Consider the following 12,292-nt stretch of genomic DNA (forward strand, 5'->3'; position numbering starts at 1 on the left):
AAAAAAGGCAGTAGGCTGGTGTTGACCTATGGGCCATAGCTTGCTAACCCCTAACCTTGCTCTCCTGGATAGCCAATGGCTTCTTCTCTGTAGACTGAGCAAGTCTGTTCTTGAATTAAGCTGATCAATGTAGGGAGGACACCAGAAAGCCTCAGCATTCTGAGCAGGTGGGGGTCTAGAATTACACTCTTGCCTTAGGATTGGTAACTGAAGAATGTAAAGTGAGCTTCACTACCATTCCCCTGACCCTGCCAAGTTGTCTCCAACTATGAAGGAGTCTCCAACTATTCCTCAGTTTCCTAATTCCTGAATCCAACAGGATCCATGTGTCTTGAAATCTCAAACCAATTACGTGAAGTCTGTCTCATTGCAAGAAGGCAGCTAGTTTGTCTCATTGCTGAGCCTCCGATGCCTGGCACAGTGTAGATGCTTAATAACCATTTGCTGGTTGGTGGAGTAGATGAATAAATGACCCATGCCAGCATGTGTCCTAATGAGCAAAACCTTTCCTAGGCTGCTTCTGTAACCAGGTCAGTTTTCCTGCCAGCGTCCTCCTGCTGGATTCCAGCATCATTATGACAGTCTGGAAGATGCTGAACCATAAAATAAATGATTCTCCAAACTTTCAGTTATAACCCCCTAGGGAATCATGAATTCATGTAAATCATTACTGGATCTATTTATATTTTGGCATTATAAAAGCAGGTACTTTTACTAAGCACTTACTCTTTGATCAGAATTTTACATACATTATTTCGTTTAAGCCACAAAACAGCTCTGCCCAGTATGTATTATCTCCTTTGTGCTGATAAGGGAACTGAGGCTAAGAGAATTAAATAACTTGCTCAAGGTCATCCAGCTCTTAAGTTGTAAAGAGGGAAATGAACACCTGTCTGTGAGCTTCAAAGCATATACTCTTAATCATCACGCTATGCCTCTCTCGATATAGCCTTGGCCATATGTTGCAATCAGTTCCCTATTGTTAAATTAAAATATATTTAGTTTTTCCCATTATGGACATGATACACAGAATTTGTTGAATATTAAGAATATACAAAAAGGGTAAAAAAAAGGAAAAGAACAAAATCATTCATAATCCTCATAACTGGAGATATTTTTTCCAGTATTTTTATGCCTATGCATATACATACTTTATTTTTAAAAACTGAATTCCTACTGTGCATAGAGTGTTGTGACCTTCTTTTATCACTAAATGAAACATGGGTTTTTAAAAGATCCTTAAATGTTCTTTGGAGCCACGCATTTTAATGCCCCATTATAGTCACCATTATTACTGGACGTTAAAATTGGTTTGAATTTTTTATGATGATAAGTAACATGGCCATGAGAATTCTTATAAATAAGTATTTTCATGAAACTCTGCTGGTCTCCCTAAGGTAAATTCTTAGAAAATTAATTTATTGGGCCAAAGTACATGAACTATATTATTTTTAAGGCTTTTGACACATATTGTCAGATTGCCTTCCACAGAGTTTATACCATTCTCAGTTCCCCAACAGAAGAACATGACTATTCCCAATCCTTGACAACAGTGACTATTTAAAAAATTAAGTGTATGTGTGTGTATCCTTTTTAGAAAACTGGAGAGTGAAGGTTTTTTTCAGTTTAATTGGACATTTGCATTGATTCTTTTATGAATATGCTCTTTATACCCTGTTCTCATTTTCCTCTATGGCTCTTCATTTTTGTCCATCTTGTCTTATGGGTTTGTAATTATAATCTGTTTTTAAAAGACATAAGCTGTTTTTTCCTTTTTTTTGCATGGGTTGCAAATATTTTTGTCAGTTTTTCATCTGCTTCTTGAATCTTTTAGGTATGTATAAGCTTCTAAGTCATCAGATCTCTAATTGCTTTCCCTTATCTGTTCATCCTTGCCACAAATATCAGGACTTTGAGGTAGGAGCACAAAGTTTTAGGAGAATTATAACAAGCAGAAAGAATCTAGTCCAGCAAGTTAGGATACTAAGTGGAAGATAAAAGTCAACAGATTAGCAAAAGTTCCTAGGCCAAAAGTACAGAGGGTAGGTGTTGGAATGTGGTGGATTGCTTTGTGAGTGCAAAAGCGGAAGTAGTAGGGCCATCCTAGACAGAAAGGATGGTTAACTCATCGACGGAGTGACCAGGATATAGAAGAGAGGCAGATGGTGCATGAGACTTGCGGCAGCTGAGCGAATGTGATTTGGTGGTGATGGATAAGAGTGCAACAGAAAAAAGATTCAAGGAAGACCCCAGCTCATCTGTTTTAGATACCTGGAGTGGGTCAGAGTGCTGCTGTTCCTTGAAAGGAAGCCTTATAGGAGGGCTAGTTTTGGAAAGGAAGCCGGTGAGTTTTGTGATGCTTCATTTGAGGCGTGCATAGGACACCCGAATGGCAACACCGAGTAGCAGTTGGAGATATGAGATTGGGTGACTGTGTAGGGGGGAACCAAAGAAGCAGGTCCAGGATTAAGCCAAAGGGAACTACAATGTTAACAGTTAGGAGGAAACAAGGAAACAGAAACTGAGAAGCCATGTTCAGAGAGGCAATAAGAAAACCAGGAATGTGGGCTGTCATGGGAGCAATCGAAGGTGGATCTAGAAGGGCTTGGTTCACAGCAATGGACGTGACTGGGTAGTCATGTGAATTGTGAACTTAAATTTTCCCACTGAATGTATTGTCTTCAAGGTAACCTGTGACCTATGCAAGAGTAATTTAGGGGGAAAGCTGGCCTCACAGCCCTCTTGTGGACAGCGGAGAAAGTGGAAGGTGAGGGACTATGCCCAAACAAGTCAGTAATCTGGACCACGAAGGACAGGGATGCAGGAAGAGCAGGGGTGCTGTGGACCCCAGCAGCGGCCCCTCCCAAAGGCAGGAGAAGTTATGGCAGGATTGTAGGCAACCAGGAAAAATTCTAAACTGAAAAGTCAAAAGAATAGAAAAGAGACAGGAAGTGACTGGCAGTGGTCCTGTCCTGAAAAGGTAGGAACAGCTGTGGATGGAGAGAAAGCACCTTTCCTCTTGTGAGAGAAGACAAGAAAATGTGCAACTGCTCTGGAGTGGATAGTTGGGGTATCCTTGTGGCTCCGTCTTCTTGACAAGCGAAGGTGAAACCATCTACCACCAGGCAGGAATTTCGAGAAGCTTTAAGAGGTGCAACCGAGCTGAACGGAGAAACGCAGATGCCAGTCTTAACAAGGGTCTATCCAGTGGAGGCTGTTGAGTGTGAATATCAAGCTGCCAGCACTCAGGCCACCTGTTTTCTTCCTTCAATTCCAGTTTGGAGCAAATTCTCTTTCTCACCCCAGATCGGAAGAATAGTCATCTGCATTTTCTTCTACTTGATTTATCCTCACCTTCTTTTTGAACCTAACTCATTAATCCATCTGGGATGTATTTTATACATTGCACAAAGTAGAAATCTAACTATAGTTCTTTACACTTTTCTTAAGACAATTAATTGACTGGCCAGAAGTTTCCCCAGTGATTTAAAACACTATTTTACCAGCATGTTCAATTATTTTATATGCTGGCACATGTTGTGTGGCTCCCTGTTCTGTTTCACTGAGCCCCGGCCTCTTATTCTGACAGTATCTCTCTGCTGTGTTCATATAACACATTTGAATAGTTGACAGAACAAGCCCTTTTCTTCTATTATTCTTCTTGTGCAAAGTCTTCTGGGCTCTCACTACCCATTTGTTTTTCCAGAAGAACTTTGGAAGAATTTTACAAAACTTCAAAAATGTTCCATCAGAACTTTTATTCCAGTTGTATTCTTCACTTCTCTGAGGGGCAAATGACACCTTTTTATAATGGGTCCTCTCACCAGTAATGCTGTACAAATCCTCACTTATTAATGCTCCTTTTTATGCTTCTTACTTAAAAATACATTTTTAAAATTTCTTACAAATTGCAGTCCTAAGACTTCACTGCTTTTGTTCATATTATTTTTGGCTCTGTTAAAAAGCATATTGCTTTTGACTATTATGAAATCTATCAAAAGACAAAAGTACAAGTAATAAATGTATAGTTTATAAAGTAATTATAAAGTAAACACCCATGTACCCACTATCCCGTCTAAGAAATAAAACATCATTGTATCACTACAGCACCCTATGTGTCCCATACTGGTGACTTATCTCTCTCTCATTCAAGAATAGAAAACACCCAGTCATGTACTACCCCGAATTTTGTTAGTCATTCTCTTATATTTGGAGTTGTAAATATATACATGTATCTCAAGACAATATATAATTTCATTTCTTCTAGTTTTCTTTATACATACGAGCAACTCAATATTTGTATTATATGATTTGCATTTATCATTCAACATTGAGATTCATCCATGTTGATATATATAGTTTTATTTCACTCATTTTATGAATATACACCTATTTTGCCATTCTATACAGGATGAGATGTACTATATAGATGGATGGTAGGACTACTTCTCAGAAGAGCTATCTTAGGACACAGCTCCTATATTTTTGGACATTCTTGAACATTTATAAGATTTCACTCAGGTTAACCTAGGAAGAAGATAGGTAGACTAAGGGTATTAATGTCTTCAGCTTTATCGAGTAAAGTTAAATTGTTTTCCAAAGTGGTGGTAACAATTTTTACTTCCACCAGCAATATTCTGATAGCTTCTACTTGTCTAAATCCTTATAACACTTCATATTGTCAGATTTAAAAATTCTAGACCATCTAGTAAGCATGAACTAACACTTCACTGAGGTTTTACTTGCTTTTTAGCTATTTGCTAAAGAGGTTGAGCATCTTTAATGTTTCTTGAACATTACTGTCATTTTCTTATTGATTTGTTGATTTGTAGAGGTTCTTTATATATTTATGTAACTGATCCTTTTACTGGCTACAGGTACTATAAAAATCTCTCAGTTCATGTGTTTTCCCTTTCTCTTTATGCTACCTTTGGATAAAGATTAGTTCTTAATTTTAATGTAGTCAAATTTATCAGATCTTTTCTGGAGAAGGAAAGACCTAGTAACTTGATTGTAGTAATCATTTCATAATGTATATGTATGTTAAATCATGCTGTTGTACATCTTAAATACATGCAATTTTATTTATCAAGTGTACCTCAATAAAACTGGGGGAAAAATGACAGACTTAGTAGCAGATGATGTTGGTGCCCTACCCATGCACTAATGCTTACTACAAAACACCTATTAATCTACCTGAAGGCTATGAATGCAAACTTAAGTCTCCACTTGTTTTCCAGGGAAAACAAGATGTTTCAGAGATTTAATGCCCCTAAAATATCCTTCAAGCAATGAAAGACAGGAAGTTAATGGACAAGTATCCTCATCTCCTCACCACTTGACTGGGTTAAACCTGAAACATTCTATTAAAGTATTCTATTAATACTTTTCAAACCACCTCCAATAAAAGTGACTATTATTGTTGTGGTGGTAGTTGTTATTTTCAACCCATTGTGGATAATTATCATAATAAAATACAAAACAAAAAATAGGGAAGTAAAATTTAAAAGGCAAAATTTAAAAACAGAAAAATGCAAACTCCTCCTTTTAAAATAGTTAATCTCTATGTCTATAATTATGTTGTCATGGATCTGGAGGAGCTTATAAGTCACTGCTGGTCCCTGGATCACACTTGGGATGGCATGATTCCAAAACCTCGTTACTCACTAGGTAATTTTCTTGGTAACACACCAATATTGGCTTCCTTCCCTTCTCTTCCACTCTTCATTACCAGTGTGTCCTGGACCACTTCCTAAATCAACTACGTGCACTTGAATCATTATCTCAAGGTCAGATAAACCCAAACAAAAATAAACTCTATCAATAGAATCTTATAAAGAACTACTTTCTGGGGATCCCTGGGTGGCTCAGCGGTTTGGCACCTGCCTTTGGCCCAGGGCGCGATCCTGGAGTCCCAGGATCGAGTCCCGCGTCAGGCTCCTGGCATGGAGCCTGCTTCTCCCTCTGCCTGTGTCTCTGCCTCTCTCTCTCTCTCTTTCTCTCTCTCTCTGTGTGTGTCTCTCATGAATAAATAAATAAAATCTTTAAAAAAAATTACTTTCTGATGGTCTGCACAAAAATATTTTCAAGAATATGTGGATATACTTAAGACTATTGGACTGTGCACTTGAAAATGGTTAAGATGATGGGGTGCCGGGGTGGTTCAGTCAGTTAAGCATCTGCCTTCAACTCAGGTCATGATCCTAGGGTCCTGGGGTCGAGCCCCACATCAAGCTCCCTGCTCAGCGAGGAGCCTGCCTCTCCCTCTCCCTCTGCTGCTCCCCTTGTTTGTGTTCTCCTTGCTATCTCTGTCTCTCCCTCTCTCAAATAAAAAAAAATAAAATGTTTTAAAAAATGAAAGAAAAGAACTACTTTCTCTTAGATCATAGGAATATTTTCTTAAATTATCTTCAAATAATTTTAAAGTTCTGACTTCTGTAAAATGTCTTCAACTCATTTGTAATTGAGTCTTCATGTATAGTGTGAGGCAGGGATCCAATTTCAATTCTTCTCCTTATTCTACCACCACTTAACAACAAAGAAAAATTTATTTACTCAACTCATCTGCTATGCTACCTTTGCCTTCCATCACATTTCCACATATATATGGATCTATTTCTAAGTTCTGTTTTGTTCACTTGCTCTACTAGACTATCCCCCTATCAATATCACATCTTCCTAAGAAATAAAGATTCATGACTCTTGATATCTGGTAGAACGTGGCCTGCAACTTTGTACTTTGTGCTCAGGACTGTCTTAGCTATTCTTGCCTTTTCTCTGGCATATACATTTTAGGATGACTTTGAACCTTTTTGAAAAATATCTTGTTTCTATATTGGATTTGCATGAATTATAGATCAAATGGGATTAATTTATGTCTTTCTCTATCATGTCTTGATAATATTGGGTTTTCTCACTCATAAACATGGCATATCTCTCATTTAGGTCTGTTTTAATCTCTTTCCATTCTTTATACTCTTACATATACTCTACATCTTGAAATCTTACATGAGGTTCATTCCTAACTACCCTATATTTTTATTGCTGCTGAAAATAGTATCTTTAAAAACATACCACATACTTATTCGGTGATTAGAAATGCAATTGACTTTTAAATGTCAACTTTTGTCAAACATGTTACATTCTCTTCTTAATTCTAATAATTTGTCTTCAAATTTCTTTGGGTTATCTATGTAAATAGGCATAGCATCAGAGTTGATAATAGTTTTGTTCTTTTCCAATCTTTTAACTCTATTTAATCTTCCTGTCTTCAACCAGAGCCATCAATATGATATTTAGTGGAGATAATGGTAAGTATCTGTCTGCTTCCAATGTTAAAGAAAATGATTATATTATTTAATCCTCTACTATGGTGTTTTCTTAGTTTCCCTTTATCAGGATAAAAAGGTCCTTTTTATTCCTGGTATATAAGGATATTTTCTTCTTAAACCATGCTGAGCTTTAACTGATGCTTTTCTCTATTATAGCAATGATACATTTTTGTCCCTCTCTCAGTTAATGTAGTGAATTACATTAATGGGTCTACTAATGTTGAATCAGTATTGATTTTCTAAAATAAACTAATATTTTCCTAGTTGTATACAGCAGTGGATCGCTTGCTAGTATTTTGTTTGGGGTATATGCACTTAATTTTTCTTTTTCTTATAATAAGCTCATCTGGTTTTGATATCAAGGTTACACTAGTGTCAGAAAATGAAACTTCTTTTTGGTCTTTGAAAGTGTATATGTAAGATTGGAGATACCACTGCCTTGAGTGTCTGATTGTACCTGTAAGGCTATTCAGAACTGCTGTTTTCTTTGCCGGAAAGGTCTATTAAACTACTGATTCTATTTCTCCATTCTCTGTGAAATCATATAAGTTTTGTGTGTGTATGTGTGTGTGTGTGTGTGTGTTTAATCAAGTTTTGAAGTTTATATCTTGCCAATAATTTTTCCATATCCTATAAATGGTAAAATTTGTCAGTACAAAAGGGTACTTAGTATCCTCATTTTATCCTTTTGTGCAGTAAGCATTACACCAGTGTGTAAAACAAATATACATCTCATTAACTAATGAATAATCAATTTATGCCCTTAAAAGGTAACCCTAGCTTCATAATAATAATGAATCTTGCTTTTCATTATAATTTTTATTTCCTAAACATACATCCATCCCTAAGCACTATTTGGGTTTATTATTAAACAAAAATAATAACACAGTAAACAGTGCTAACCTCTTTTACAAAGTTCAGCCGGGGAGAACTAACCTCTTTACATTATTAACTTTCATTCCATGTACATGTTCTACCCCAGCATTTATTTATATATTCTGGTAAGAATGTGGATTAGTATTTTATTCTGTTTTTAAATCTTGCTTCTTACTATAATTCTCAGGGGACATCTGCTTTGCATTATCAGATTAGCCCCCTTTAATAAGAATGAAAGTATGTTTTCATCTGCTCAATACAGCCTACAAAAGGTGGAACAAGACAGTTTAGTTTGGTGGGTCAAGATGTGTGCTGCGAGTGATTATAGGAGTCCCTGTTTCAAATATTTCTAACCGAGAAGGAAAGGGAAGAATTTAGATACACTCAACTATTACTTGGCCAGGTAAGAGGTCTATGTGATTGAGGATGGAATGGAGAAGGTTTGAGAAGGAAAATAACCAGGGGGCAGGAAGCTTCTTGTCAGGGAGAGAACTGCTTGATATCTCTAAGGGTAGCCGTAAGTCACCTGGAACACTGCCCCTATTTTTAACTGGAGCATCTCTACCCAAAGCTAGCCTCTCATGAAATCCCTCTTTTCCTTGTTTACCTATGCATACTTACAGGAGCTCTCATTCTCTGCACTGTGGGATGGCATATAAAGATGCCATCTCCTGCTCTCCGATCCCTCACTCCATCTGCCCACTCTATAAGCTCACCCCTGCCTTCAGCCCTGGCCAGTCAGAGTCAGAGGATATTAATGAAGTTGGGTTTGGAAGTCTTTCCTCTTGGGTTTCCAGGGTGAGGAAGGGGTTTCTTTCAATGAAGTCATGGCTCAGTCATCTTTTCGCTACGTGCGTTCCTCTTCCTCAACACTGTATTGTATTCCTTCCTTCTGGATTGTGGATGGCATCATCTTGTAGTTCCCAGGGCAGGTTTACAGGTGTTCTTCTTTTATTTCTTTGGGGAGGTAGTTTAAGAATTAGATCAACACCTCAAATGGAAACTCTCATTTTTGTCCTGCAGATCGAAGAGGCAGCACTGCATGACGACCAAGATCATAGGCTGAGCCAGATCGCCTGGGTTTGTGTCCTGTTTTTGCCATTTCTTGCTGTATAACCTGGAGCGAGTTGCGTAATCTCTTTGTGGCTCAGTTTCCTTTAAAGTGGGGATAAAACAGTACCTACTTCATAGGTGTGTGATTCAATATATCGGCCCATGTGAAGTGCTGAGCAAAGCGTATGGCACACAGGTAGTGTTACTCTGGGTTTGCTCCTCCCTCTGGTCCCATCACATTCTCTGAGAACTGCTCTAGTGTAGCCTGGAGATCACCAATTTGCTTTTCTGCAGAATCAGGATTATTATTATTTTCCTTGGTGTTCTTGCCTCTATTCTTTGTGAATGGTGTTATAGTGCTCATCATAAAAGCCATATCTTCCCATAGCTTACTGAGTATATTAAATAGCTTTCTACAAGTACCTTCTGATTTCTACAGCAAATAATTTTAAAATCTATTTTGTCTTTGAGGACTCAAGATTCATTCATTCAATAACTTATTTACTACAAGCCTATTCTCTACCTGGCACTGTCCTGGGTGCTTAAAAATATGTAGTAAACAAAACAGAAAAAAGTGGCCTCCTCTGTGTGCATTCTAGTGAGAGAAGACAGATACTAAAATGTATGTTGAAACACACAGTACATCAAATGATAAATGCTAATGAGAGACATTTAGCAGAGAAGAGGGACAGTGTGGTGTCGGAGGCTTCCAGTTGTTTAGAGAAAGGTTGAGGAAGATTTCCTGAGAAATGACATTGACTTGAAACAGGTGAAGGAATCAGCCCTGTTTATTTGGAGGGAAGATCATTCTAGCCAGCAGAAATGGCACCCACAAAAGTGTTGAGGGAGGGACATAGCTGGCATATCTGAGGAGAACAGTGACTGGATTTGTATAGCAAGGCAGACACAGAAGCAGATGAGGTGAGGGACTGAGTCAGAAGTAGTTGTGGCCACTTGGGGCCAGTGAGCTCCTGTAAGGACTAGGGTTTTTCAACTCAGTGACATGAGAAACCATTGGAAGGTCCTGAGCAGAAGGGTGATATGATTTGCTTCATGGCTTAACAAGATCATTCTGGCTGCTGTGCTGAGAAAAAGAATGTAGGGACCAGAGCTGATGCTGAATGATCCTTTAAGAAAGTACTGCCATATCAGAAAGGGAGACAGAACGTAAAGACTGCTAACTCTGGGAAACGAACTAGGGGTGGTAGAAGGGGAGGAGGGCGGGGGGTGGGAGTGAATGGGTGACGGGCACTGGGGGTTATTCTGTATGTTAGTAAATTGAACACCAATAAAAAATAAATGAAAAAAAATGAAAAAAAAAAAAAAAAAAAAAAGAAAGTACTGCCGTAATCCAGGCTGGGCCTCACAGGGACTTGGACCAAAGAGCAAGGAGTAGAGGCTGTAAGTAATGGTTGAGGTCACACTATGTACTGAAGGTAAGCCAAGAGAACATGCCAATGGATAGAATGTGGGAAGTGGGCAGGGCTGCTGCTTCACCCAAAGCAAAAGGGTGCCAACCACAGAGAATCTAGGCTGAAAGGTATTCAGGGCCTTGGGTGTGATAAAAGTGAGCAATCAAGGTTTCTGACTAAAGCCACTAATAAAAGGCAGCTGGCATTAACCAGAGATGGAGAAGACTGTGGGAAGAATGAGTTTGGTGGCAGTTGAGGGATGATCAGGAGGTTAGCTCTGGACCTGTTTAATTAACAATCCAGCTGGACAGGCTGAGCAGGCAGTTAGATAAATGACTCTGGAGGGCAGGCAGGAGGTCTAGCCCAGAGATACCAATTGGGGAAACCACTGGTATATCACTGGATTGTAAAGCCAAGATATCAGAGGAAATAATTAGGGGGAATCAGCATGGATCAAGGGTCAGCAAACTATGGCTACAGCCAACTGCAACCAGCTGCTTGTTTTATAAATAAAATCTTATTGGAACCCTGGCACACACGTTCATTTCTACAGTCAGAGTGAGATATTGGAGATGGAGGCTACAGAGGTATTATAGGTATTTCTAAAATGGCCCCTTACCCCTGACTAACAGAAATTTTGCAAAGATCCTTGCTTTGATTTCTTTCTAGTTATACTCCCTTGATTAAAGATCTGCCTGCCATGTCTGATATTGGCTGAGCCTGTACTCTTGGCAGAGAGTAAGTTGAGGCTTTACATACAGACTTTCATGTAGAACACCTTAAAGGGATTGGTGATATTATCATCCCATTTCATAGACAGGGACACTGCAGTGCACAGTATGTGAGTAACAAGGCTGCATAACAAAGTAGTGAATGGAGCCTGAGAAAAGTCCTCATCCTTCTGACTCCAAAGTACTTTCTGAATGGTCCTTTTTTCCCCATATTCTGGTAGATGTGGGTTCAGAACAGCTGAAAAGCAGTGTCACCACCAAAGCCAGGTTATCTCAGCCTGAGACCAAGGCTCTTTTTTGCCACATTACATTAGTGCTCCACAGGTCAAGATGTCCTTCCAAGGAAGCAGTCTTACTTTCTTTTGATTCAACTGGGTCTCTTCCCCTCTCCCCCTCATTGTGAAAAGACTCCTTGGAGAAAGATTCCATTTTTGTCTTATCTTCTAATTCGGTGTTACTTTAGTCTTCTTTTTTTTTCTTTATAATTCTTTAATGAGTCCACATATTCCCTTCCCACAATTTCATTTCTTCTTGTATCTAACAGCAAAGAACTTTCCATCCTTCTGACAGAGTTCTACAACAAAGGTTAATTACTTTATAATTTCATTCCCTTAAAAAAAAAGCACACTAAAATTGCTAATTTTAACTGTGCTTCTTGTCAGTAGGTTCATGTAAATTCACTGTAATTAAACCAGATGTTTTCTTGTGCCTAAAAGTCAGGTGGTAATTTAAGGGAAATTTTCATTTCAACATAAAGGAGGACAGAGTGTAATCAAGGGAAGGTTTCTCCTTTCCTGTTTTCCTTTCTTCTTTCCATTTTCATATCTGGAAAGTGGGGCTGGTAGTGGTGAACTCTGCGGGCAGTTCTGGGAAGTCACTCAAGTGAAAG

The 12,292-nt window shown here is 38.5% G+C and overlaps 1 protein-coding gene across 13 annotated transcripts in view; it reads right to left on the reverse strand.

Annotated features, from left to right (window-relative positions):
* Positions 1 to 12,292, reverse strand: part of PTPRT (protein tyrosine phosphatase receptor type T) — a 1,037,422-nt gene that overhangs the window by 382,336 nt on the left and 642,794 nt on the right. The gene's annotated exons all lie outside the window — the stretch shown is intronic.

This window comes from Canis aureus, chromosome 26, assembly GCF_053574225.1.
Source record: "Canis aureus isolate CA01 chromosome 26, VMU_Caureus_v.1.0, whole genome shotgun sequence".
NCBI lineage: Eukaryota > Metazoa > Chordata > Mammalia > Carnivora > Canidae > Canis > Canis aureus.